Genomic DNA, 22,924 nt, shown 5'->3' on the forward strand with positions numbered 1-22,924 from the left:
TTCTTGCACTTTGCAAAGTAAAGCATTCAATTAAGAAAATAGAAACAGGGAATTATTAAACATCATATTTCTGTGTTTTTCAATTATCAACTAATTCAATTGCCTTTTCCTAATAAACAAGATCTACCTCGGATCAACAGGTCTCAGGACTGCTTTTCTCTTATTATCATCAAGGGGAGTCGTCTTTGTTGTTAACCTTTCCATTTATTTAAAATGCCCCGGATTTCATATTCAATTTTTATGCTCCCTGTTTCTGATTGTTTCCTTGAAATGGGAACTTCAAGGACCCTGATAAATGGATTGAAAGGTTGCCTTATTTCTCTGTCACTTCTTTCTCTCTGTCCTCTGTAAAATACTGTTTTGCAAATCATAATGCTGGGGATTGCAGTAAGTATTCATCAGAGTAAGGCAGAGAGGGCTGTAGGGGCATAATAGATTAGATAGTCCCGGTTAGGGGCCAGGAACAATAGCTGATGGGAAATAGTTGCAAGCTGAAATTAAGACAAAAGGACATAGGCTGGATATCGGGGCAGTAATTTTAGCAGTGGTATCTATTAGGTGAAAGAAGTTTTCCAGTGCTGCAGTCTGTGGTGATCTGAAAGTTGTGGAATGGGGTCTTCAGCTGGTTTGTGAAACTCTTCTGAAGAATTAATTTTCTTATTTTGAACTCATTTACAGCATTTTTTATAGCAACTCCAATAGGTAGTGTGGTGATACAGGTACATGCAACATTGTGAGAGCAGCTGATATTTATCCATCACAGCACAAATTGCCATCTAAACTACAAACAACAGCTCCCCATGCCACTCAAGATGGAATCACCAATGTGGGGTATCCAGGACTCCTTTGAATGATGCATTGGTAATAAGTGTCTTCCTCAGAACAAGTTTTCTTGAAATCAGTCACAGCAAATAGATTTAAGCACCTAGAGCCACAACTTTTCAAGTCATGGGAGCCTGGTTTTAAGAGATGCAGATTTCTAACAGCCTAGGATAAAACCAGTGGAACTTGCAGCTGCACCCCTCAGAAAAGCTGCCAGGAGGCTTCGTCCCTTTCACAGAGCTCTTATAGCATAACCCAAGACATTCTCCATGATCCAGGAAATCTCCTAGTTCTCTTAATACTTTCCCCAGCCAAGACACCATCAGACCCAAAATGCACTACCCTCTAAGCAGTCAAAGTCAAGGCTTAGGTAATTGCAGAGGGACGAGCCTCCAGCACTAAACAGATTATTTCCCTCCTGTTTGAGGTGAAATTGGGTTTCAATTTTTTGTCCCTCCTGCGCTCATGCAGTCTTTGCATCTGAGCCCATACAGGGAGCACCTGTAGATCTTGTGGAATGCCACAGTGTCTGTACATTTCTTAGCAGAGTTGATAAGAAACATCCCAGTGTTGTGGCACAGGAGCAGAGCTCCCTGCAGAGCAAACACCCTGGGCTGTCAGCTCTCCTGCTGTTCCCCTGCTCAGCTTGAGCATGACACCCAGAGCCCCTCCGTCTCCTTCCCACCCTTTGATCTCACCCAGGCTCACAGCCCAGGGCTCCTCACAGGGATGGCTGAGCTGAGAGGTGAGTAAACCCACAGCCTGTGGCACTTCACAAGGAGCTACTTCTGCAGAGGGATGTGACCGCCCTTCATCACCCACGTGAATGCAGTTGATAGTGCGAGCACAAAGATCTTTCTGATTTTGATTCAAATGTGTGACTGTCACACTCAAACCCTTCACACACCTCCGTAAGGGCAGCCTGGACCCATGTTCCTTCTGACCCTGTGCTTTTCACTCCTTTTCCCTGTGTTACTATGGCAAACCAGGGAAATGTTCATCTCTCAGCTCTGAGCCATTGCCACCCTCCCAAGAAAGAATGTGTCCTGGGATGCTCTTTCATAGGAGCTGTCAAGCACACAGCCCAATATTTGCCCCAGCTTCTGAGGTGACTGCAGACTACAACTTGTAGCAGGAAACTTTAATGCTATTAATAACCTCTTTTTACATGAGACCTTTTCAACTGCGGGACTCAAAAGCACTTAGCGCATTTTACTACTTATGTGCTGCAAATCCTCAGCCTCCTAGGAATCTCACAGCCGTCCCTGGTGCAGGCTGAACTCCTTATAACTGTAGAGCAACAGCACAGACAGACCTCAGGTTGTCCTGCCCCAAATTCATAAATGCATCACTGTGCAAAAGAACAATAGGTTTTTTCCATCACCCCAGCCACCTACCTTCCTTTGTTGAAATAGCAAACACCTCCAGACCTGTGCAGGCAGGGAAGTGCTGATCAATCCTGTCTACCAGAGCACTGCAAGTGGTGTGCAAACTTCCATCTTCTTGCTCATTTCTCCCAGCAGCAAAATGCTGGTAGCTGTTCAGCTGAGACCAGCAGACACACAGAAGTATCTGCAAGAGAGTTCAGGCAGGCAGAGTGTTATCTCTTTAAGAACATGACTTTTTTCTGGAGCTCTGATCTCCTGTCTTGTCTGTTTGTCACTATATGCAACTGTCCATCCTTCTGTCTGTCCATCCATCCACATAGTCACCTGAATTCACACTATAGGTAAGGACCTAAAGCTTCACTAAAAGGTGAAAGCACACATGTTGACCTATGACCATCTTATTTTGATTTATTTAGAAGGTAGGATTATTCTTTTTGCCCGCTTTCATTTCAGGTGCCACAGTCATCACCTGAGCATCTCTGACCTTTACTTATCTGTGACCATTTTCTGCCAAATATCTCCCTGAAAGGGTCTGATTTTGTAAAGACTCTCCATTTGTTACAAGGAACTGCAATTTTCTCTGCCTTTGCTTTCCCCACTTGTGTTCCAGGGAGAGTCAGAGTCAGGAGGACCACTCCACCACACACTGGGATTTGAAAGGGAGTTGAGCTGAGCTGCACTGTTGGGGGAGACAGCCTGTAAGGGAGGGGGGAGGAATGAGAGGGGGAGATGGAGATGTGAGAAACTGCGTCACTTCCACAACTGCTACTGCTCAGGAGAAAGGAGCAAAAGAAATATATATCTGCCTGCCTATTAATTTAAATCTAGACCCAGGAAGAAGTCAACGAACTGTAATTTATGAGCTGTCAAAGCCTGAAAAATTCCTTTTGACACTGTATTTTCAGTTATTACATGCTTTCCTGCAAGACGACAGCATAATTCTGTAGGGAGCCTTCTAGTGAACAGCACAATGGCAGAGGGCAGTGGGGGCTTTCTTATTATCTTTTCTTCCCCCTTTCTTCTTCTCTCCCCAGTCCTTTCAATCATCCCCCCTTTTCCTACCTTGCTGCTTACCCAAACAGTAGCGAGAAAGTAAATCAGCAGCAGTCCCCATCCTGCCAGACCTTCAGCACCTCCAAGGTGGCACTCAGTGCCAGCCTGTATCCAGCACCATGCAGAGATTTCCAAGGACTCGCTGGGTGATAGGAATGGAGATGAGGCAGTGACCTCAGCTCCACAAAGACAAAGGAAAAATACATTCTAACACACTCTAGCATTTTGAATAATTCAGTTACTTTCCCTCTGCCCATGCTAGGCACCCACCACTCTTGCTGATGCCCCTTTTTGTTGGGTCTCACACATTTGTATAAACACTGATTGACAGATGTCAGCCACCTCAGATATTGGCAGCACTGCCTGCCTGGCTGTTTGATCCTCCATGAAATGAACCAGAACAGTGGGGAACCTGGAAGGATCCTAGGTCACAGGTGGTCTCCTGGAAGAGAGATGCATCTCCTCTTTTCCAGGCCCTCCTGCAGATTTGTACACTGGAAAGCAGTGGCAGGGTCTTAGGGTGGAGATGTCACCACACATTGAGACCTCACCTGATGCAAAGGGGTTGGTGATACTGTTTGATGGTGGGGAAACCATAAAAGGGTTACCTGCCCATGAGTGCCAACATCTCCCTAAATCTGTTGTGGAAACACAAATTGTTAGAGAGCGATGAAATAGAATCATAGAATCTTCCAGGTTGGAAAAGACCCTAGGGATCATCGAGCCAAATCATCATTCCCTAAAAGTTCTCCCCTAAACCATGTCCCCCAACACCACATCTAAATGGCCATAACTGTCCAGTGTCAGTTAATGGCCAAACTCAAGCTAACACCAACTGAAGCTTGGCTTAAAAATATTTCTGTTGCCTAAATTCAACCTGAATTTCCCCTGGCATCCAGCTCATTTCCTTATCATTTGGGGACAGGAGTGGGGGGAGTATTTCACACTAAAGTACACACATAATTTATCCCTGTATTTCCAAAACTTTCTTTTTCTCGAATGCTATCGCTTTTTGATTCGAGTTGCTGGTTGTGGTGGGAAGGTTGCCTTTTCACTTCATTTTTTTCTTCCCAGCTTTTCTTCTGGCAGCTCAGAAACCCCTTTTAAGGTCTATTCTCTGTGACAGGCACTTCGTCTTGTATTTAGGGAATCACACCCACATGCTGCACGCATACATATGCAAACACACAGACACACAAATGCATTTTCTGAGTAAACTAAACTCCCGATCTTGTGCTTTCATATAGTTTAAGCAGTCTGTGCAGAGCTCTCTGAAGTCAGCATTATGAACTAGAGATGTGAAAGCACAGTAGGAAAGTCCAGACCCAGAGGAAAAGGGTCTTGCTTTATGCTGGGTTTCTGCTGCAAAACAAAAAGTCACAGCTCCTGAAGTGTATGATAGGCTGTGTTCCACTTTAACTTCACGATACCACAGTTTCCCCAAGCCTCATGCAGGATCAACTCCACTGCCTGCTAGTACCTGGGCAATGTTTGAATGAATATGTTAAATCAGTGTTACAGCTGTCTTGCTATTACTGTGACAGCATGTTTCAGAATTTGATATCAAAACAATTGTTGCCAAAATTCCCCTGGATTGCAGATAGACAAAATATTAAAACACAGAGATTTTCCTAGAACTACTCCCACATTTGATAACAGAAACAGAAAAATTAAGGCCTCTCTTGAATGTAAGACTACTACCTAGGGAGATGGGGACAAATTGTTGTATCTTGCACATGGGTGGATTAGTGATAGGAGAAATTTCAATGTTTGTACTCAAAATCAGGAAAGCCTCAACCAAATATTTCAAGTCTCTGTTCTCTGGATCCTAGCTTCCATTCAGAGAAGGTGTATGCTTATATCAGAAAGAAAGACCTTATCATCAGCTGTTAAGACCAAAGACCATCCAGAGGTAGAACTTCCTGTGTCTGGGCCAAAGTGGAAGGAATAGGCCAAAAATGAGTCTGCATAAGCCATCAGATGAACAGTGGAAGAGTTAAAGCAGCGTTCTGTGCATGTTCTTGGACTTCCTTGTGGTTAACATTACATATTCTAAATAAATGTCGTGCCAAATGGGACCTGGTCTTTGTTTCTAGCTCAGAGAAATGTTCAGGGATTCAGCTGAATGATAAGAACCCTATTGCTGTACATTGCTTGACTTTGCAGGGAAATCTCTGAGTAAATTCAGTACAATTATTTCTCCTCCCAGTAAAAAGATTTTGAGGTGGGGAAAGTTAAAAACTTGTCCTGTGTTTCCCTTTGCATGAAAACCTCTTCAGAATTGTGACTGCTCCCCCTCATCTGCTGTTCCCTCTAGTTCTTAGACTTTCTGTGGGACTAGCTTGTAGAGGCTGTTTTATTCCAGTCCTGCAGACATGTTCATGTTAAGGATTTGATAAGAAGAAGAAGAACAGAGTCTTTCTTGTGGTAGTTGAGTCACTCTGTTTGCAAAGATAATGTCTACACCTTTGGAGCAAACATAACCTGGGAAGGAACTGGCCATTAACAAAAAGCTGTAGTAACTGAGATAAAAAAATAGACATAACTGGGGACCATACCAAATTTTTGTTACAGTATATGTGTAACATGGCCAGTACTTTGGAAAACACATTATTCTTTAGATGCCACTGTTAGAGAACTGTGCTGCAACAGAGAAGTCCTGTTGTTCAAGCCAGGGAGAATGAAGAGTGCCAGAGGCAAGGGAAGGGAGGAGAGGGGCTATGTGTCTTTGAGATCCTATCTTTCCCTTGGCAAAACTGACTGATTCAGATTTCCTTATCAGTAGAAGCTATCTTGAGCTGCAAAGGTTGAATCTCTAGAACTGGAACTTCCTGTTAGTTCCTGCTGAGCACAGTGTTCAAGAGGGCAGTCGTTAAATGGATTAAGAAGTGGGCAATGGGCAAATCTGAAAATGCAGCTGTCAAAGAGAAAGCATGATAGAGTGAGGGTATTTGTAGCAGGGCTCTTAACGGATCAGTACCAGCTCTGATGTTAGTCAGCATTGTCATAAATGATGTGGAATTAAATATCTCAGCTGATAAAACCTGTGGATAACACAAAATGGAAAATTGTAAGGACAGGGCTCTGATACAGAGTCATCTGAGTCACAGAGGTCACTCTGAACAAGCTTTGGCTGGCAGAGGCATTATGTGTGTGTTTCTGCAGAACCAAACCTAAGATGACTCATGGAGGAATAAGGCTAAAACACCAGGCCTAAGGAATGAGAGGCTATATTTCATAAGACATTGACCTAGAAAAGTACCTATGCAATGACCTAGAAAAGTGGTTAGCATGGCTGAGGAAGTCAACATTAACTCCCAGTGTGATAGTAGGGAAAAGCATCTAATGGGACCTCTTGCTGTATAAGCAAGGAAACTGGAGGACAAAGATGATTTTTTAGTAGGTACTGTTGGTGGGGGAGTACTCTGGCAAACTTATCCCAGCCTAGCATTCACCTTTTAAAAACTGTTAAAGATTTTGAAAAGACTTATATAGAAGAAACAGATGCTTCAAAGAGTCAGGCTTAAAGAGTTGTGCTCATCCTTGCCTGAGAGAGCTCCAAGAGACTTGGGTCTTTATGACAGTATCTTTTCTGGGAAAAAAGCCTATATACTAAAGAGTGCTTTAATCAGCTGGAAGGAGACTGAACTTTTCTCTGAAACTTTTCTAGTCTGAATGTGATGCCAAACACATTAAAGTGAGAAGTCAAAGATGGGCTTTTGTCACAAGAGGATACACATCAAAGCAGATTGTGAAGCTGATGGTTAGTCTGACTGGTGTCCTCATAGTAAGACTTGACCCCTCTCAAGGACACACGTTTTAGCCAAAACAAAACCTGTGGGTCTAGATGTATGGGACAAGCAGAATGACTTATTCCATAGCTTGGTCACGGGATGGGAAGGTCCTAGAAGCAGCTGTGTGGTCATATCCAGGAGCAGAGACCAGATCCCTGAAAATCCCTTTTTGAGGATAAACCCCATGAGACCTGGGGCTATAGCAGAGGTAAAAGGAAGAACAGGTCATTGCCACTAGTTTTTTGGGCTTTTGTTCTTGCATGATGCCCACCTTTGTTTCCTGACTGATGCTGCAGATCACTGGAGAGGATCTTTAGCATAGGGAGTGTGCCAGGGCCAGGCACTGGCTCTCTGTGTCAATGTTATCTCTCACTGTCATTTTTCGAAGGAGGGAGCCATGCACACAGAGAACAAAGCCCTCACGGAGCTGAGTGAGAGTTACAAGTTGTCAGCACATCTCACAGACTGCCAAGGGCCAAACATGAAACACACACACACACACACACACAAAAAAAAAAAAAAAAGGCCTGAAATGAGGGAAAAAGGGGGAAATAATAGCACAGTGAGCTCTCGAGCTCAGAAAAGGCTTGCTATAAAACGGCACCCTCGGTCTCTTTCTCTCTCTGTGTCTCTGAGCCTTTTTGCTACTGATGAAGGGAAGAGATGACTCCCCTTAGCACAGTTACAGTACTGTTGCAGTAATAGGAACCAGAGCCAGGTTCAGATCTGGCTTGCAACAGTCCTGCTTTCTCCACACACCCCAAAAAGCACTGTTAGACAAAAAGCATTATTAGTGATGATGGAATTTGAAGTAGAAAGAGTCTACTGAGGGTTATATTTTCCCATGTGGACAGTGAAGCTACAGTAGATGGAAATTTGCCTTTGAAAGACTCTGATTTTACCCTGAATCAGAGAATTAATTTCTTCAGGCACTAACCTCGAGTAGGAATGTGATGATTGCTTTTCATATTTGCTGATCTGGCCATAGCTTTGTTGGTGGGAGAAATAACTCACTCATTGCATGGTGTATGTCTGTGTTGTTGATTTACACCCACTAAAGACCTTGTTTTAGGAAGCTTTGTAGATTTATGCTTACAGATCCTTTATTCCAGGTGTGTATTTTTCTGTCTCAACTATTTTTGGCATTGATAATACACCACTGCAAGAGAAAGACAATAGTATTTTCAGTACTGTATAAGGGTAAGACAAAGGCCCAACTTCATTCTAGTTCTGTAAAAATATTTATCTGTATAAAATTAGAGGAAAAAAATTAACTGAAAACAGGAGGCAAACTTCCCAGCTTTGTACAGACTCTATCCTCTATTGCAGGTTGTTATTAATTTAGTTAGTAGTATATGCATTCTCCAGGCTTACCAGTCTAATTAAAGTTAGATGAAGCAGAGACCTGACAACAGGAAATTACTTTCCAAATATTTGTCTTGTTCCCATCATGGCATTGCGCTGCATTTCCTCCTTCTGCATTACCTCAAACTGGTAAGGGACTGAGTTACCTCCTGTAAGACTCTCCTGATGCTAATCTTCTGTGTAGACTGAGATAAAAACCTCCTCTTGCTGTTGTTGTATGGAAGTGCATGGTTTATGGTCCCCAGATCTTCCCATTCACTCTGCTTCATGAGTTGCACAGCAGAGGTATGAGCTTGGGAGTGGGACAAGGAAGATCAAGCTGTGGTTTAAAGCCAAGATTTTAGTCTAGTGTGAGGTAACCCTGCCCAATCAGGAAGGTTGGAACTAGATGAGCTTTAAAGTCCCTTCTGACCCAAACCATTCTATGATTCTATGATTTTATTTAACACTTGGATGAGCAAAAAGACAAGTTTATTAAGCCTGAAGAGAAAATATAGGACAATAATGGTCCTTCAGAGAGTGCAGGACCACCCACCAATACCACTTTTACAGAAACAGAGCCCTAAGTCAGTCAGTAAGAATAAATAGATAGTGTTGGGCTGAGCTGTGAAGGACTTAGAAAAATCAGTGGAAAGAGGGACCACAGCAAGGAAACAGGCAAGGCGGGATTTGGCCCTGAGCACTCCCATCTCCCTGCATGCTTGGGGAAAAAATATTATGGAGAAAATCTCTGCTGGTTCAAGCCACCAATATGTCCGTACACATCCACTACAGTCAATGAACATTCACTGTGAGTTCTGACAACAACAGCCAAGACCAGAGTCATGGGACTGTCCCCACAGGCCTGCCAGACAAGGCCTGACTAAGAAATGTGAGCAGAATGGTCCCATGCCTTCTCCTGGCCAAGCTCACCCCTGAACAGCCCACCTACAAATGGAGCTACTAGCAATGCCACTGCCTGGAGTAAACTGCCTCTGCAGCAGGAGGCTGTTTATGAAGTATTCTTTACTGCTGGCATAGCACCCAGCTCATTTTCACCTTTCTTAAAGGTTAACCTCATTTCCCTCTATTAGTTGGTTTTAGCGAATGGCATTCGGTGCAACAGTTAAGGAGCTCTGTCAGCAGATGGAAATGACAGTGGCATTTAAAGCCAGTCAGAGACGAGAGTTGGGGGGTGGGAGGGTGGGTGGAAGAAATAATCTTCAATAAAACATTTACAGGCAGATGCTAATTGACAGCAAAGGAGTCTCACTTTCCCTTTCCCCCAGCCAGAGGAGAGAACTTCTCCCAATGCCATGAGTGGGATGTGTCTCCCCGGGGTTTGTAACGAAACATAATCCAGGGAGATGAAGTGTCTGGGAAGCTCCAGACCAGGGTATGGGACATCCCACATCTATAGGTAACTTCTTGCTGGGTAGAGCAGGCTTGTCTTCCATCCAAGTGTGTGTTGAATATTGTTTTCACTAAAGGAACTGTGATTGTGTTGGTTGTTAAGTTCTATTGCAACCCCTACATCACACACTGCCATTGCTGCCTGGCATTTCGGGCCACACTGGTCACATTTTTCCTGACTTCTATCACTATTTTGCTCTTCTTTTTTTAAAACATGGGGTCAGGCTCACAAGAAAGTCTTCCAATAACAGAAAGAATGAGGTTTGCCTGTGCTGGAGGTCTCAAAGGATTTTGGTTTTCTTCCCCTTTTTACAAGAGAGTGCTAAAAGGAGGCTAAGAAACAAGGCCAAATCAGGGAAATATATGTATCAGCAGCAAAACCCTAGCATACAAAAGGTGTGATTGGCATCATGGAGGGTCCACTGTCCTTCCACTGCTTCCTCACCAGGCCTCCCCTGGCATGGGTCTTACAGGCCATTCTTCATCAAGGAATACCTGCAATACCCAGCAGCAGTAGGGACATACTGAGCAGCAGTTCAGCAGATCAAGGGGCTCATCCAAAGCCGGCAAATGCTCCACAGGACTCTTTTCCACTAACTCCGATAAGCTTCCCTTTCAACCCTGCATCTTCAATGTTTATTTCAAGCATGAGTGTAGCACCCCTGGAACATAGTTTTCTTTCACAAACACACCTTGTGGTGTCTAAATGAGTATGTGGATAAGGCCAGTCAGATCCTGCCAGGTGGCATCCTGAAGCAGACCCATTCATTTCCTGGGTCATTTGCCAAGCTGGCCAAAGCATTTCAAAGGAGCAGTTATCTACCCGAATATGAAGTTTTGTAAAAGTCAGTGTGTTCCCCTGGAACAAGTCCATTTCAATGAGATTTTTTGCCCAGGGGACATGGTTTTTTTTAAATTAATGTACTGAGTTCTTATTTCAGGGGGTACAAATCTGTCATTTTAACAGGATCTTTTTGATTATCTTTTTTCCTGTCTGTATTGTATTAAAACACTAAGAACATAAGAGCTTCCATTTTGGGTTAGACCAAAGGTTTGTGTAGTCCAGCATCCTCTGCTCCAGTAGTACCCATTAGAAAGAGTCAGAATAGGGCTTTTATAAAGAGTGACCCTTCACTTAATATCCTCTGGCTTCTAGCAGACAGAGGTTTTGCAGCTAAGATAGATTCAGCATCTGGATCTTCATGTTTAATAGCAGTGAGTGGACACAACCACCACTAGTCTGTCTCATTCTCTTCAGAGTTAATTTATGACTTTGTGTTCAGCATCATCCCATGGCAGAAATGTCTTTCCTTTATTCATACAGTGTGTGAAAATGTACCCTCTTTTGTCTGGCTGAAAACCACGGCTATTCTGCTTTATATATTTAATGTTTTGAGGCTATTATGACAAAGTCTTTTTGTTCCTCTGAGACAATACCCTGTAACATTTCACAACTGAAGAATTTCCATTTCACTAGAACTTTGGACTCTGCAATTCAAAGTGGAAGCATATTTTTTTTGAGACATCAGTATTTCTCATAGAAAGAAAATTCCATTTTTCATCCAACTTCAGTCATTTCATTATAATAGTGTAATTGAGGGTGACAGAAACAAAAACAACAACAAAAAAATCCCCATGAACCTAAGAAAAAAATCTGCTTAGGCACCCTGGGGCAACTGGAGAGAATGAATGAAAGTTTTACAACAGCATCTTCTTCCACTCAGCTGGGCTGTGAGAGTCACAGGGACAGTTCAGGGGAATCAGTAATGTCATGTCCCCACCTTGTAGTTTAGGTGCCTACAAGGTAGGTGGTATTCCATATAGAAAAGGAGACAAATTCTCATCTTCATTTTTAGCTATACAATTGCCAGACTGGGACTTCCACCTAGATAAAGTGGAACAGGGCTTAAGCAAAGATACACCTTCTTTTTAGGTGTGGGGGGGAAAAAACATCACTTTTAAGGTCTTCTTGCAGGTTAAATGGAGACAAGTGTCAAGTAAAAGGTTAAATGGAGGCATCCCAGCTAAGGTCCCAGATCTTGAACCGATCACTTGCAAATAGCACATTCTCTCCATACCCAGCTTCACTGCTCACATCTGTAGGCAAATCCTCACAGGATTTCAGCTCTTCCTCTACAAAGCAGGGTGAAATTATATTTCTATTTCTAGCCTCCTTATTTTTCTTCATACAGTTACAGGCAGGACTGATTTTTTCCACACTTCTGCATGCAGCCTGGCACACTACACTTTTGATTTTAGCTGAGGATTTCAGGTACAAGCATCAGACAAATAATGCACAAAACTTGTGTGTGAAATATGGCTTCATAACTGAAGTGAGCATTAGGCCTGGAGCTGTATGATGTAGGAAAGGTGTTATTGAGACCTATGAGACATGCTGCTTGGATTCCTTTATTATTACTGTATTCTTTTGCCTCTCCTTCATTTTCTTTGTTTGTAGACAAGTGGATGGAGAGGAAGAAAGCCAGCAAGTTTATAAAAGCAAGAGAGAAAGGAGTTGAGGCATTTTGTGGAGATCTTTAATGACATTCTCTATAATTTGAAAGTGGGGAGGGAAGGGGGAGAGAAAAAGGGAATTAGCAAAAAAACTGGCAAAAGAAAAGTGGAATGTGGAGAGAAGCATGTGGATGAATTTTAATGCAATCAGAAAGCTGTAATAATGGTAATAAAGGAATATATTCAGACGTCAAGAGAGGGAGAAGAGAACAGGACCCGCGACGCCAGAATTTAAATTAGACATAGGCGTATAATTCTCTTTTCTTCCCTCCCCCCCCCCCCCTTTCTTCAAATGAAGGAAATGGAATTTTTAAGCACAGCGAAAGAGGGATTAACAATTGGCAGGTTTTCAGCCCTTTGTCTTTTGGCGAATCCCATTTAATAACCGTCTTTAATATTAAGGAGGCTGTGGCCGTGCAGGGCTGTCTCAGGCTTGGAAAAAAGGGATGATATACAGAGGAAAAGAGAGATAACACTTAGGTTCAGGCAATTGTGAGGAAGTGTTTCAATTACCTCCACTGAAGTCTTTAAAAACTGAAGTTTAATTTGATCTGAAATGTCGTCACAGCTTCTGCAAGAGAAAATATGTCCTTCCCACCCCCCTTCCTTCCTATGTCTCTGCTATTCCAACAGCCCTCAGTGCTCAAGGCTGGAGTGCTACCATGGATTAATGTCCTGGACTTCTAGGCTTCTGGAAAGGGTTTCAAAGCCCCGACAGGTCACCAGTGAGATGAGTTTAGGAACTGAAACTTATTTTCCTGACATACCAGCCTTGACACCACTGACCCTGAGGAGTTTGTCAGGAAGCTTCTAAGCTTTTCTCTGGATGAGTGTGAAAACCAAACATCCCTTCAGGCTCAGCCTCATCCTTGTGTGGCCACAGAGTGAAAAGGGGATGTTACACTTAGGAATTATAATGTGTTAAATTCCCCAGAACCAAAGGCTGGAGGAGTTGTATTCAAATCTGAGCTGCCTCTGAAAGATGAGTTCAGAAGCACGATTCAGTGTTCATCTGAGGTGTTGTTTGATAGTACAAGACAGTTTTCTCCTTCACCTCTTTCTTCAGAAAATCCATCAAGCTGGCTCAGGAAAACATTGGTAGATTTGCCTGAGGAAGAAGCCCAAGAAGCCACAGAAAATGCTGTGATGTTTAGCTATAGCACAGCTGTACACCTCCACACTTTGGTGCTGGATCTTCCTTAGGTGTTTTCCTCTCACGAACATTTCCAGGGGTTTTCCTAGGAAATGGAAGTTGCAAGCAAAAGCTGCTAACATTTAGGGAAAGAGGCATGCCTTACTTGGGGCTTTTTTCATGACTGTAAGGCTGATTTGAATTCCTATATTCTTCCTGTTGTGGAAGGATGGTGAAGAGAAAGCAGGTGCTTAGGCTATACATTGAAATTTGGAAGATCACATTTTTACTTAAGTCTTTTCCTAAAACATCTTGTTTCATGAGCCATTCTCAGAATATTCCAGTTGGGTATTTCAGATAATGAATAAACTTGGAAGAATTATGATCTGACAGGCACAAATCAGACAGATTCTTAGTGATTTGCATGACACCAGGTTTTAGACTACTCCCACCACCAGCTTTCCTAAGCAAAGGCTACTAATAAAATGGGTTGTTGTGAGCTGTTTTCCCAGCTCAATTTCAAACACCATAAAACCTGTCATTTAAGATCTGCACAGGGAATAGCATCTCTTGGCAATGGACAGTTGTGACAGCACTGTTCAGCAAGTCAGAACTACCGATATTTGTCTTGGGGTTATAATATTCTCAGCTGCACAAGAAGAGTCTACTGCTAAAGGAATCTTTTACACTGTGTCTTCATGGCAGGATTTGCTTGACCTGTTGCTCAAGTTTTTGTCCAGAACCTATCAGCGGAGAGGAAGCCTAAATGCACTTTCATCTCAGCTGTCCAAATGACACTGTAGGTTTAAGGTTGGATTTCCCTTCAGTGCAGGTAGACAGCAAGTCTTGCCACAGGAGCACAGCCAACCCCAAACAGAATTCATCTTCCTGGTCTCAATTATCTTCTCCATCTCCTTCAATTTTTGTGCTATCTCTGCACTTTATCTATTCTGCTTATATGTTTGCTCTCCCATACAATGCCTGGACATAGTTAAGCAGCTGATCCAGATCAAGGAGCAATTCCAGTTTGCTGTCAAACAGGTCTCTGTGCTCAGCAGAACAGGACTGTAATAGAAGGAAGACCCTGGGAGTAGAGAATAGGTGCAGACACATTTAATTTGAAAACATAATCTTAGATATTAGGCTCACGAGTTGGCAACGTGTTAAACTTCTTTGCAGTTGCTCATAGGGCCAACAGCAGCCCCCTCCCCTCCAGGAGACACACACCTACATCACTCTGACACTATCTTTAGGGATCACACCACCTCTGGACATGAAAATCATTCCCTGGAAGATGACTCCAAGTTTCACAGTTGTTGATCATTTGCAAAAGCAGAGCTTTCCATTTCAAACTAAGCCCTACCTTGACATTTTCCCCATGACAGATTCCTCTTGCACAAAAAAAGGAGTCAGAGAAGCTCCCACTACTCAGATCTGATAAAAAAAAGAGAGTTCAGCCATAGATCTGACCACCAGCCTTCCAGGTGCCTTTAATTCTTACTGCCAGAACTGACCATATTCCTGCCTTGTGACAAACACTGAGGAACCTCAGAAACCTCCAGCTTTTCTTGGAGCAAGTATTGATTATTCTTTTGGAAGATAGGGAAACTGAGGCTCCTATTTCCACTGAAACTGCTGCCCTTGGAAGAGATGTATTCTAAGCATTTAATAACAGTAACTACATGGTCATCCATCTCTCTGATACCTGAAATAATGAGTTACAGGACGGGAAAAGTTATTTTGTTTTCCACAATATCCAGAGCACAGCTTGAGATGGGACCAAGGAGTCCCTAAACCAGTCTGAAATGTACAAACATTGCCGGAGATGGAGCCAGGCTCTTGCATATCCTCATGGGCCATAACTGGATCATGAGTGAATTCTACTCTTTTCTAAAACAAGATCTAGGGTCTGCCTACAGAAAATAGTTTGTGGTATGTACCAAATAAACAAAAGGAAGAGGTTCAGTGTATGAGTAAGATGCAGAATGTCTTGCTGCAGAATGTAGTGGATGTTCACAATGTGCATGGGTTCAAAAACACACCTGAACAATTACATCAAAAAAAGACCCTTCAAAAACTATAACTTATAAAATAAACTGCTCCACATCAGACTCCAGAACTAGAGTGCACTGAAGTTTGGGAGAACATCTGGAGGGATTTAAAAAATTTCTTCCCCTATTCTCATATTCTTTCCTGGACATCAGCAACTGGCTATCACCAGAATCAGTACACCAAGTCAGACAGACCTACTATCCCTCTTACAGCTATTTTTTTAAACTCCATATAGAAGATCCATGCCCGTATCAAGGCTCAGAGTGCAGCCAAGCAATTAAATAAGAGAATTCCTTCAAACAAAGTTTTTCTCAGATGCAACAGTGGAGAACAACTCACCAGTGGGATGAAGCTTCCTCCTTTGTGCAGGAGAATCATGCTCCAACACCTGGGCCTATATTCATTTGCTCTTGCCCCATCACACAGCTGCTCAGATTAGCTATTATTCTCTCTAGCCCGGGTGTCTCAAAGCCTCTGTCCCCAGCAGTCGGAGGCTGGCAGCTGTGCAATCATATCTGCTAACGTATGGGATATAAAGAATCTGTTAAGTAAAACCAAACCGGGAAAAGGAGGAGGGGAAGAGATCAGCACAGAGAAATCACTCCTGCTAAGATGTGATTAGGGATGCCCCACAACACCCAGCTGCAAGGAACAGGTGAGCTCAGCAAACATTTTAAAGACTGCAGCAGAATTAGCCCCTTGTGAGCCTTGTTTGAGATGGAGAGGAGAGTGAAAAGGGGGAAATAGGAGCAGGTGGCAAGAGAGTTCAGTTGCTATTGTTTGGAGTTAGGTAGCATAAGTTTCTGTTGTTTTTTCCAGAGTGGGTTGGGCTTTGGTTATTTTTTTGGTTTGTTGTTTTTCTTTCCACATCCTAATTTTTGAAACACCTCCATTTTACAAGGTTCATGAATTTTCCAGCAAGGTACCACAGAGAAAATAATTAGCTAATTTACAATTAGCTACAACAGAATTTGTAATCGCTTCCCCTGTGGAAAGGGCTGTAATCATCATCATGGAGCTGTAGGACTGCTGTGAAAATGGCAACAGGAGTGTGCAGCCCAGGCCCTGGGATATGCCCTGCTTTTAGCCTATTGATCTGACTGATTAGCACAGGTTGAGGGGAGCAGTGGGACACTCCAGCTTGAGGGAGGAGGTGGTCTGAGCTTTCAGATTTGAGTTCAGAGTTCAACCCAAACTTTCAAAATGTTCATGGTACCTACAGCTCACCCCTCTTCTTTGGCCTGAGGGGATACTTTGTTTATGATCATTCAAAAACACTTTTCCACCACTGTGATTTTGTCACAGATTCCTAATCCCACTGCATGGATTTGGAGGTACCAGTGAATGAAAAACTGGATGTGAGCCAGCAACCTGTACTTGCAGCTCAAAAGATACGTGGCCAGAAGGTTGAGGGGAGTGATTTTACTCCTCTACATTGCTTTGGTAAGACCTCATCTGGACCACCCCAGCACTGGAGTCCTCAAGATGGGAAAGAGAAACATGTTGGAGTGAGTCCAGAGGAGGCCACAAAAGTAATGAGAGGGTTGGAGCACCTATCTTACAGGGAAAGTTGAGGTTGTTCAGCCTGGAGAACAAAGGCTTCAGGATGACCTTATTGTGGCCTTTCAATACTTCAGGGAAGAAGGAAAGAGACTTTGCAATAGGGCCTGTAGCAACAGGACAAGGGGGAATGATTTTGAACTCAAAGAAGGTAGATTCAGCTAAGATACAAGGAAGACCTTTTTTACCATTAGGATGGTGGAAGGCTGCAACATCTTGCCCAGAGAGGTAATAGATGCCTCATCCCTGCAAGGGATCATCTGCCTCATCCATTCAAGGTCTCTGAGCATCCCAATCAAGTTGAAGATGTACTTGGTCTTTGCAAGGAGGATTGGACAGGATGTCCTTTAAAGGTTCCTACCAACCCAAACTATTCTGTGATTCTGTAAGATTCTATGATGGACACTTTCAACACTGCTTCCTCTTCCTGCTCTGCTCATTACCAGCCAGGAGATCAGGCAAGAAAGACCCACTCTGCCTATTGCATCCTCTGGTAGATGTGGCACTTGGTCCTATCCACCAACATTTTCTTCTTACTCACAGCTGCACATAAAAACTTCTCTAGGCTGGTCGTTTGTTTTGTCATGGTGCCAAAGAGATAAGCTTTAAGGCCTTCTCAGTGCCTGGACTGAGGCACAGCAGCTGGTCCCCCACTGTGTGTGCAAGCAATGTTTGGGGAGGAGGGGAATAGCAGAAGGGACAAATAATTATTATCTATATAAATAATGGAATTAATTAGCATCTGGTTTCTGAAACAAAGCCATACAGCAACCTGATCCTGATGCTTTATGAAGCCAAAGGCATCGAGTAACATCAGAGAATTTCTCTGGTGAGTACCATGCACATACAGAAGGTGCTCAGACCTCTACAGAAAAATGCAGATGCCAGTTTTGTTCTCACAAAAAGTACACACGCTATCCATGGATGAATGAATCCAGGATGAAATACAGAGGCTCACAGGTTTTAGAACAATGGGTTTTGTGGCTAGACGGACTGTAGTCCCTTCTGGGGACTGGTTCTCTCTCCTGTCCTGCTTTATTTCCAAGGCCTTGGAGGCAGTGATCCAGAGTCAGCTTCAAGTTCCTTGCTACAAGAATTCGGCCTCTTTGTTTTGCATGAGCAATACGAGAACACAAGCATATTTATACACTCTTATCAAAATGTACCCCCTCTACACACACACATACATTAGCAAGATCTATCTGGATAAACACAAACCTGTGTCATGTCTCTCTGTGAGTGACCCTAATTTTCTCCTAGTCCCTCCACAATTGCTGTGATTCTTGTTCTTGTCCTCTTGCTCCAGACAGGATCAAACATCCTGCATCTCATTGTCCCTTCTGTCTCTTTAATTAGTGCCCATCCTCCCTCTTCTCCCCCTCGCTCCCTTGTCCCCTCTTCCCATCTCCTCTCAGCACTTGGTTTGCAATGCTCTATTATTTCACCTTTCACGTGTGCTGTCTCCTTCTCCCGGGCCTGTCTGACACCTCTGCCTTACGCTTATCATAGAAACATAACATTTAAACACAAATAGAACAGGGAATAATTTAACCCCTATTTGCACCAGGGAAGGTGCCGAGGCTTCATATAAACACAGCCGGGAGGATCTGTAGACTGTGGATATTTATCTAACAAGATACATTCTTTCACTCCTGTGCCTTGCAGCCAGCTTTTCTTGACAGGCACAAGTCTCCACAGACGGCAGAGTGGCCAAGAATGGAGCCTGGTTCCATAGGGGTATTGGATCTGTCACTAAGGGGACATCTCTGCGGACTCTGGTTTGCCAAGTCTGTGGCCTTTCTTTCCCTGCCCATCTTCCTGGGAGAAGCAGGGAATGCTAGCTCCTGATGTTTGTTGATGGCAAGATGGAATGCACTTGAGTTGAACTTAATTTTCAGTATTATGGGAGTATCTCAGGGGAGGATTTGTGGTGCACCAGCAGAAACCTCTTTGGCTTTTCTGGGCACCACAGCACAAAGAAATCATAGAATCATACAATGGTTTAGGTTGGAAGAGACTTTACAGATCATATACTCCAACCTCCCTGCCATTATTATTTCCATGGGCCAAATAGGCAGGATGGATTAAGGTTGTAGGGGAAGACTGATGATAGGGTGAAGACTAATGAGGGAAAACAAAAACTGTGGAGAAGAGGCTTAAATGGACACCACATTCAGCCCCTGCGCTGTGGAGCAGTGTCACTGATCAGTCTGTTGCTGTAGAAAGCTGCCTTTTCAGCGAAGTTAGTGAAGTTTCTTCATTAGCACGTGGTACTTGGGCATGAGACAAAAAACTGAAACTGTCACTTTGGTTTGTGTAATAGACAGAAATTGTACTGCTCCTTCCTAACAAAAGCAAAGGGGAGATGCTCAGATGTGCATCTGATGCATGGCCATGTGAAGCTGCCTAGAATAGGCTTTCATTACACCTTACTTATGCTAAATAAGCTCACTGTCTTGGTTTCCCTCAGTGAGGAGACAGAGGCTGCTCCTCATGACTGCCCACCTCTGCTGTTGTAAGACTGGACAGTACTGTGAGGAGTGTCTCCCTTGACCATCGGACACCTTAAGCTAGAGCACACAGTCGTACTGAAGTCCCATGCTGGGAGCATCCTAGATCTTGTGCCTTTCCTCTTTTTGTCCTTCTCTTCTGCCTCTGGACAGTGGTATTTCTGTTCTCCTTGACTATGTTCCCCGGGGCACAGGGCTTAAGTGGCTTGGTTTGAAGCTTTTTTACACCTCAGTTCCACAATCTGAAGTTAGCATGATAGCATCAAGCTATGGAGGTCATAGGGAACTAAATTTGCCCCATGCTCTGAAATTTAGATGTGCATCCTGGAACACATAAATCTGGGATCATGTCTTTTTGAAAGAGGAGGAGGCATGGGACTCAGCAGGGGGGTCCCTACAGACAGGCAGATTTCTGGGACATCTTGATCTGGGGACTGCTCCAGATTTGTGTGCAACCTTTGGTTTCCGTAGTATGTAGAGTGGCCTAAGCAATGGTACAAGAAAGGTACTGCCCTCCATGCTCCTTTGAGCACCTCTGCTGTGCACACATGCTAAGACACATTGCACTGATGGCAGCATATCTCCCTTTGTTTCTTTCTGGCAGTCTCATGGCATTTTTCAGACAAATTTACAAAAGCAGAAGTAGTTGCCCTGGCGTATGACATGTCAGCTTTTTGTTTGAGACCTGGAGAAGAATCATATGGGGTCCCTCAGCATACCCTCAGCATATAAGAGGCTCATAAACAGGCCCATCAAAAGATAAACTCATTAGCCAAGACCTGAAATGTGCTGAATGGCTCCAGCTGCTGCAGCCTTGCCTCTCTCTTCCTGCCTGAGATTTGAGGGACATTTTTAAAACACACTGCTGAGCTCCCTGGCAGGGCTGGGACATGAAACGTAAATGCAGCATTTTGTTAGAAGCACCTCTCAGAAAAAAAAAAAAAATGCTTGTTAAATGAACTCATTTTTTATCCGCTGAGTATGTGATTGTGTAGATTTCTGCAAAGGCAGATATGACAAATGATTCCCTTGACAACCTAAGGCAGTTTTTCTGTAGAGAGACGAGGCACTGATTTGGAGACAAGTTTGGAGGAGATGTCCAGGCAGGGCTGAGCCCTGTATATCCATGGTAGGATCCCTTCATGTCATCCCCACTGGGGGACTAGACCAGCACACACCAGGAAAGGTGGTCCTTGCCCTTAGTAGAGACTATTCCTGCTGGTCTGCTAAAGCACCCCATCTTCTACCAGCCTGCTCTGGGGACAGACATCACCACTCCTAATGTCCTGCAGAGAGGCAGAAAGCAGAGACTAAAACAAAAATAAAATAGAATAAAATGTAATATAAAATTAAGTGGTTCCTAAAACACCTGGTTTTTGCTTTGCATAAACTAAACCAGACAAGGCAGTTTCAGGCCAGTTCCACACTAGAGAGTTTTGCTGACAGAGGAGGGATGTGATTTTTTTTTAATGATACATTTATATTAGCAAAAAGCCTAGTGAAAATACAGTTATGCAGCTATAGGGGCGCTTTTGCTGATGCAGCTTATTTGAAACTGAGGAAACTGCTTAAGTACGATATAAGAGATGCTTCCTCTGTGTGGAAGTATTTACTAGACACAAACTTCCTAGGCAAAGCCTTTTGCCAGTAGTGTCCCTAGTTAACTCCCACTACTCTAGCCCCCTTCCTGAAATACCTCCCATCTTCCAGAACAGCTTTTCTCATTCTCTGGGTATTTTCTTCTGAAATCTGGAGAACCATGAGAGTGTGGACTCGACTCTTTCTCCAGGGCTTTTTCTAACCCTAGACTGAGAGATGCCCCACAGATGCACAGTCAACTTCAGTGGCTGTCTCCCTTAGGTTGTACCTCACCTCTGAGATTCTCTTTTGTGGGTCAGTATGGCCACAAGCCACACAAACCTTCCAGATCTGCAAATCATGTTTTCTTCAGGTGGGCACAAGCCATACAATGTTAGGCCTTTCTGCATCATTAAAGCCTGAACTTCATGTTGCCAACAAAGTCCTTGAAAAGTCCCTTGGCTTCATCAATTACACCACAAAGCAGCTGTATTTCTTGCTTTAATGTGCCTATTAGAAGGTTATTCCTGTTTTCCCTTCCTATCAGAAATGCACATGTACCCTCCTCAGCCTATTTTTCCTACTATTTTGCAGCCTAACTGAAGGCAACATAACTCCTCACTTTCTGTGGGCAGTACACTTTCTGTTCATGTGGATAACTCAGCTGCAGGACTGAAAGCTCCTAATATCCTCACTCAGTACCCACTGCATGAAAAATTATCCTCATTCAAGGCTATAAAGTAATTTGCCAATTTTCATGTGCATCTTGGAGAGGGGAATTTTGATCAAACACTTGTTGAAGCAGAACAGATTGCCTACACCAGTGATTTCTTGGTGAACAAAAGTGGCATAAATCGCCCAATTTATCAGCCAGAAAAGGGTTGTTACAAACCAATGTTTTGTTCAGCTTTGGGTTAGCATGCATATTAAAAAGAAATATTTTTTTTAAATCAAAGTATTTGTTTATTTATTTATTTACATATATTTATTAAATTGCTTACATCTGCTCTGGAAACTGGTCTAAAAAATATCTTGGCTCACACATTTACATAGTGTTTAATGAATGATACATCAGACATTTATGAATCATGTGCAAATGGCCTGTTTACATACACTATGTGAACTATGTAAATTTTTTGGTCATGTGTAATGGTACTGGTCTCTGAACATAAACCTCATCTAGGGGCACCATTTAGTGCCCTCTAAGATCTTTCTACCAACTCAGCAGTCATTAGGCTGGTCTGTTTTCATCAGTATTTTCAGAAGGTGTTCAGTTCAGGACTGAAGATATGTGATATAAGTCCAAGTATAAATGACCTTCTTGATTCAAAATTCAGCTTTCTACTAGTGGCCCACATCATGCTTTGACATGAAATACCACCTGCTTGATCTATTTTAGATATTAGGAATCATATAAGCTAGCTTTGTTTCAATAAACAATATAGGTCTCAAAAACTTAGGGATTATTTGAAATGAACATTAAAAATGTATATTAACAAAAACTCTTCCAAACTTGTAGGTAACTGTCTGTGAGTAGATAGGAATGACAAATCTCTATTTATAAGCATGTGCCTTCAATTTTATCCTGATTTAAAACAACTTAATTTTTTTTTTTTTTTTGGGGGGGGGGGGGGGGGCAATTTTCTTAGTATTACGGCGAAGTATTACGGCCACTGATATACTATTTTTCATTTTGACTGTATTTCTATATACCACCCTTATGTATCTTGTTCCTGCATTGCAGTCTGAGGACTGTTGTAATTT

General features: G+C 43.0%; 1 protein-coding gene across 50 annotated transcripts in view; it reads left to right on the top strand.

The window, feature by feature from the left end:
• Positions 1–22,924, top strand: part of CELF4 (CUGBP Elav-like family member 4) — a 618,876-nt gene that overhangs the window by 518,254 nt on the left and 77,698 nt on the right. The window lies entirely within an intron of this gene.

Source organism: Calypte anna, chromosome Z (assembly GCF_003957555.1).
Source record: "Calypte anna isolate BGI_N300 chromosome Z, bCalAnn1_v1.p, whole genome shotgun sequence".
NCBI classification, from domain to species: domain Eukaryota; kingdom Metazoa; phylum Chordata; class Aves; order Apodiformes; family Trochilidae; genus Calypte; species Calypte anna.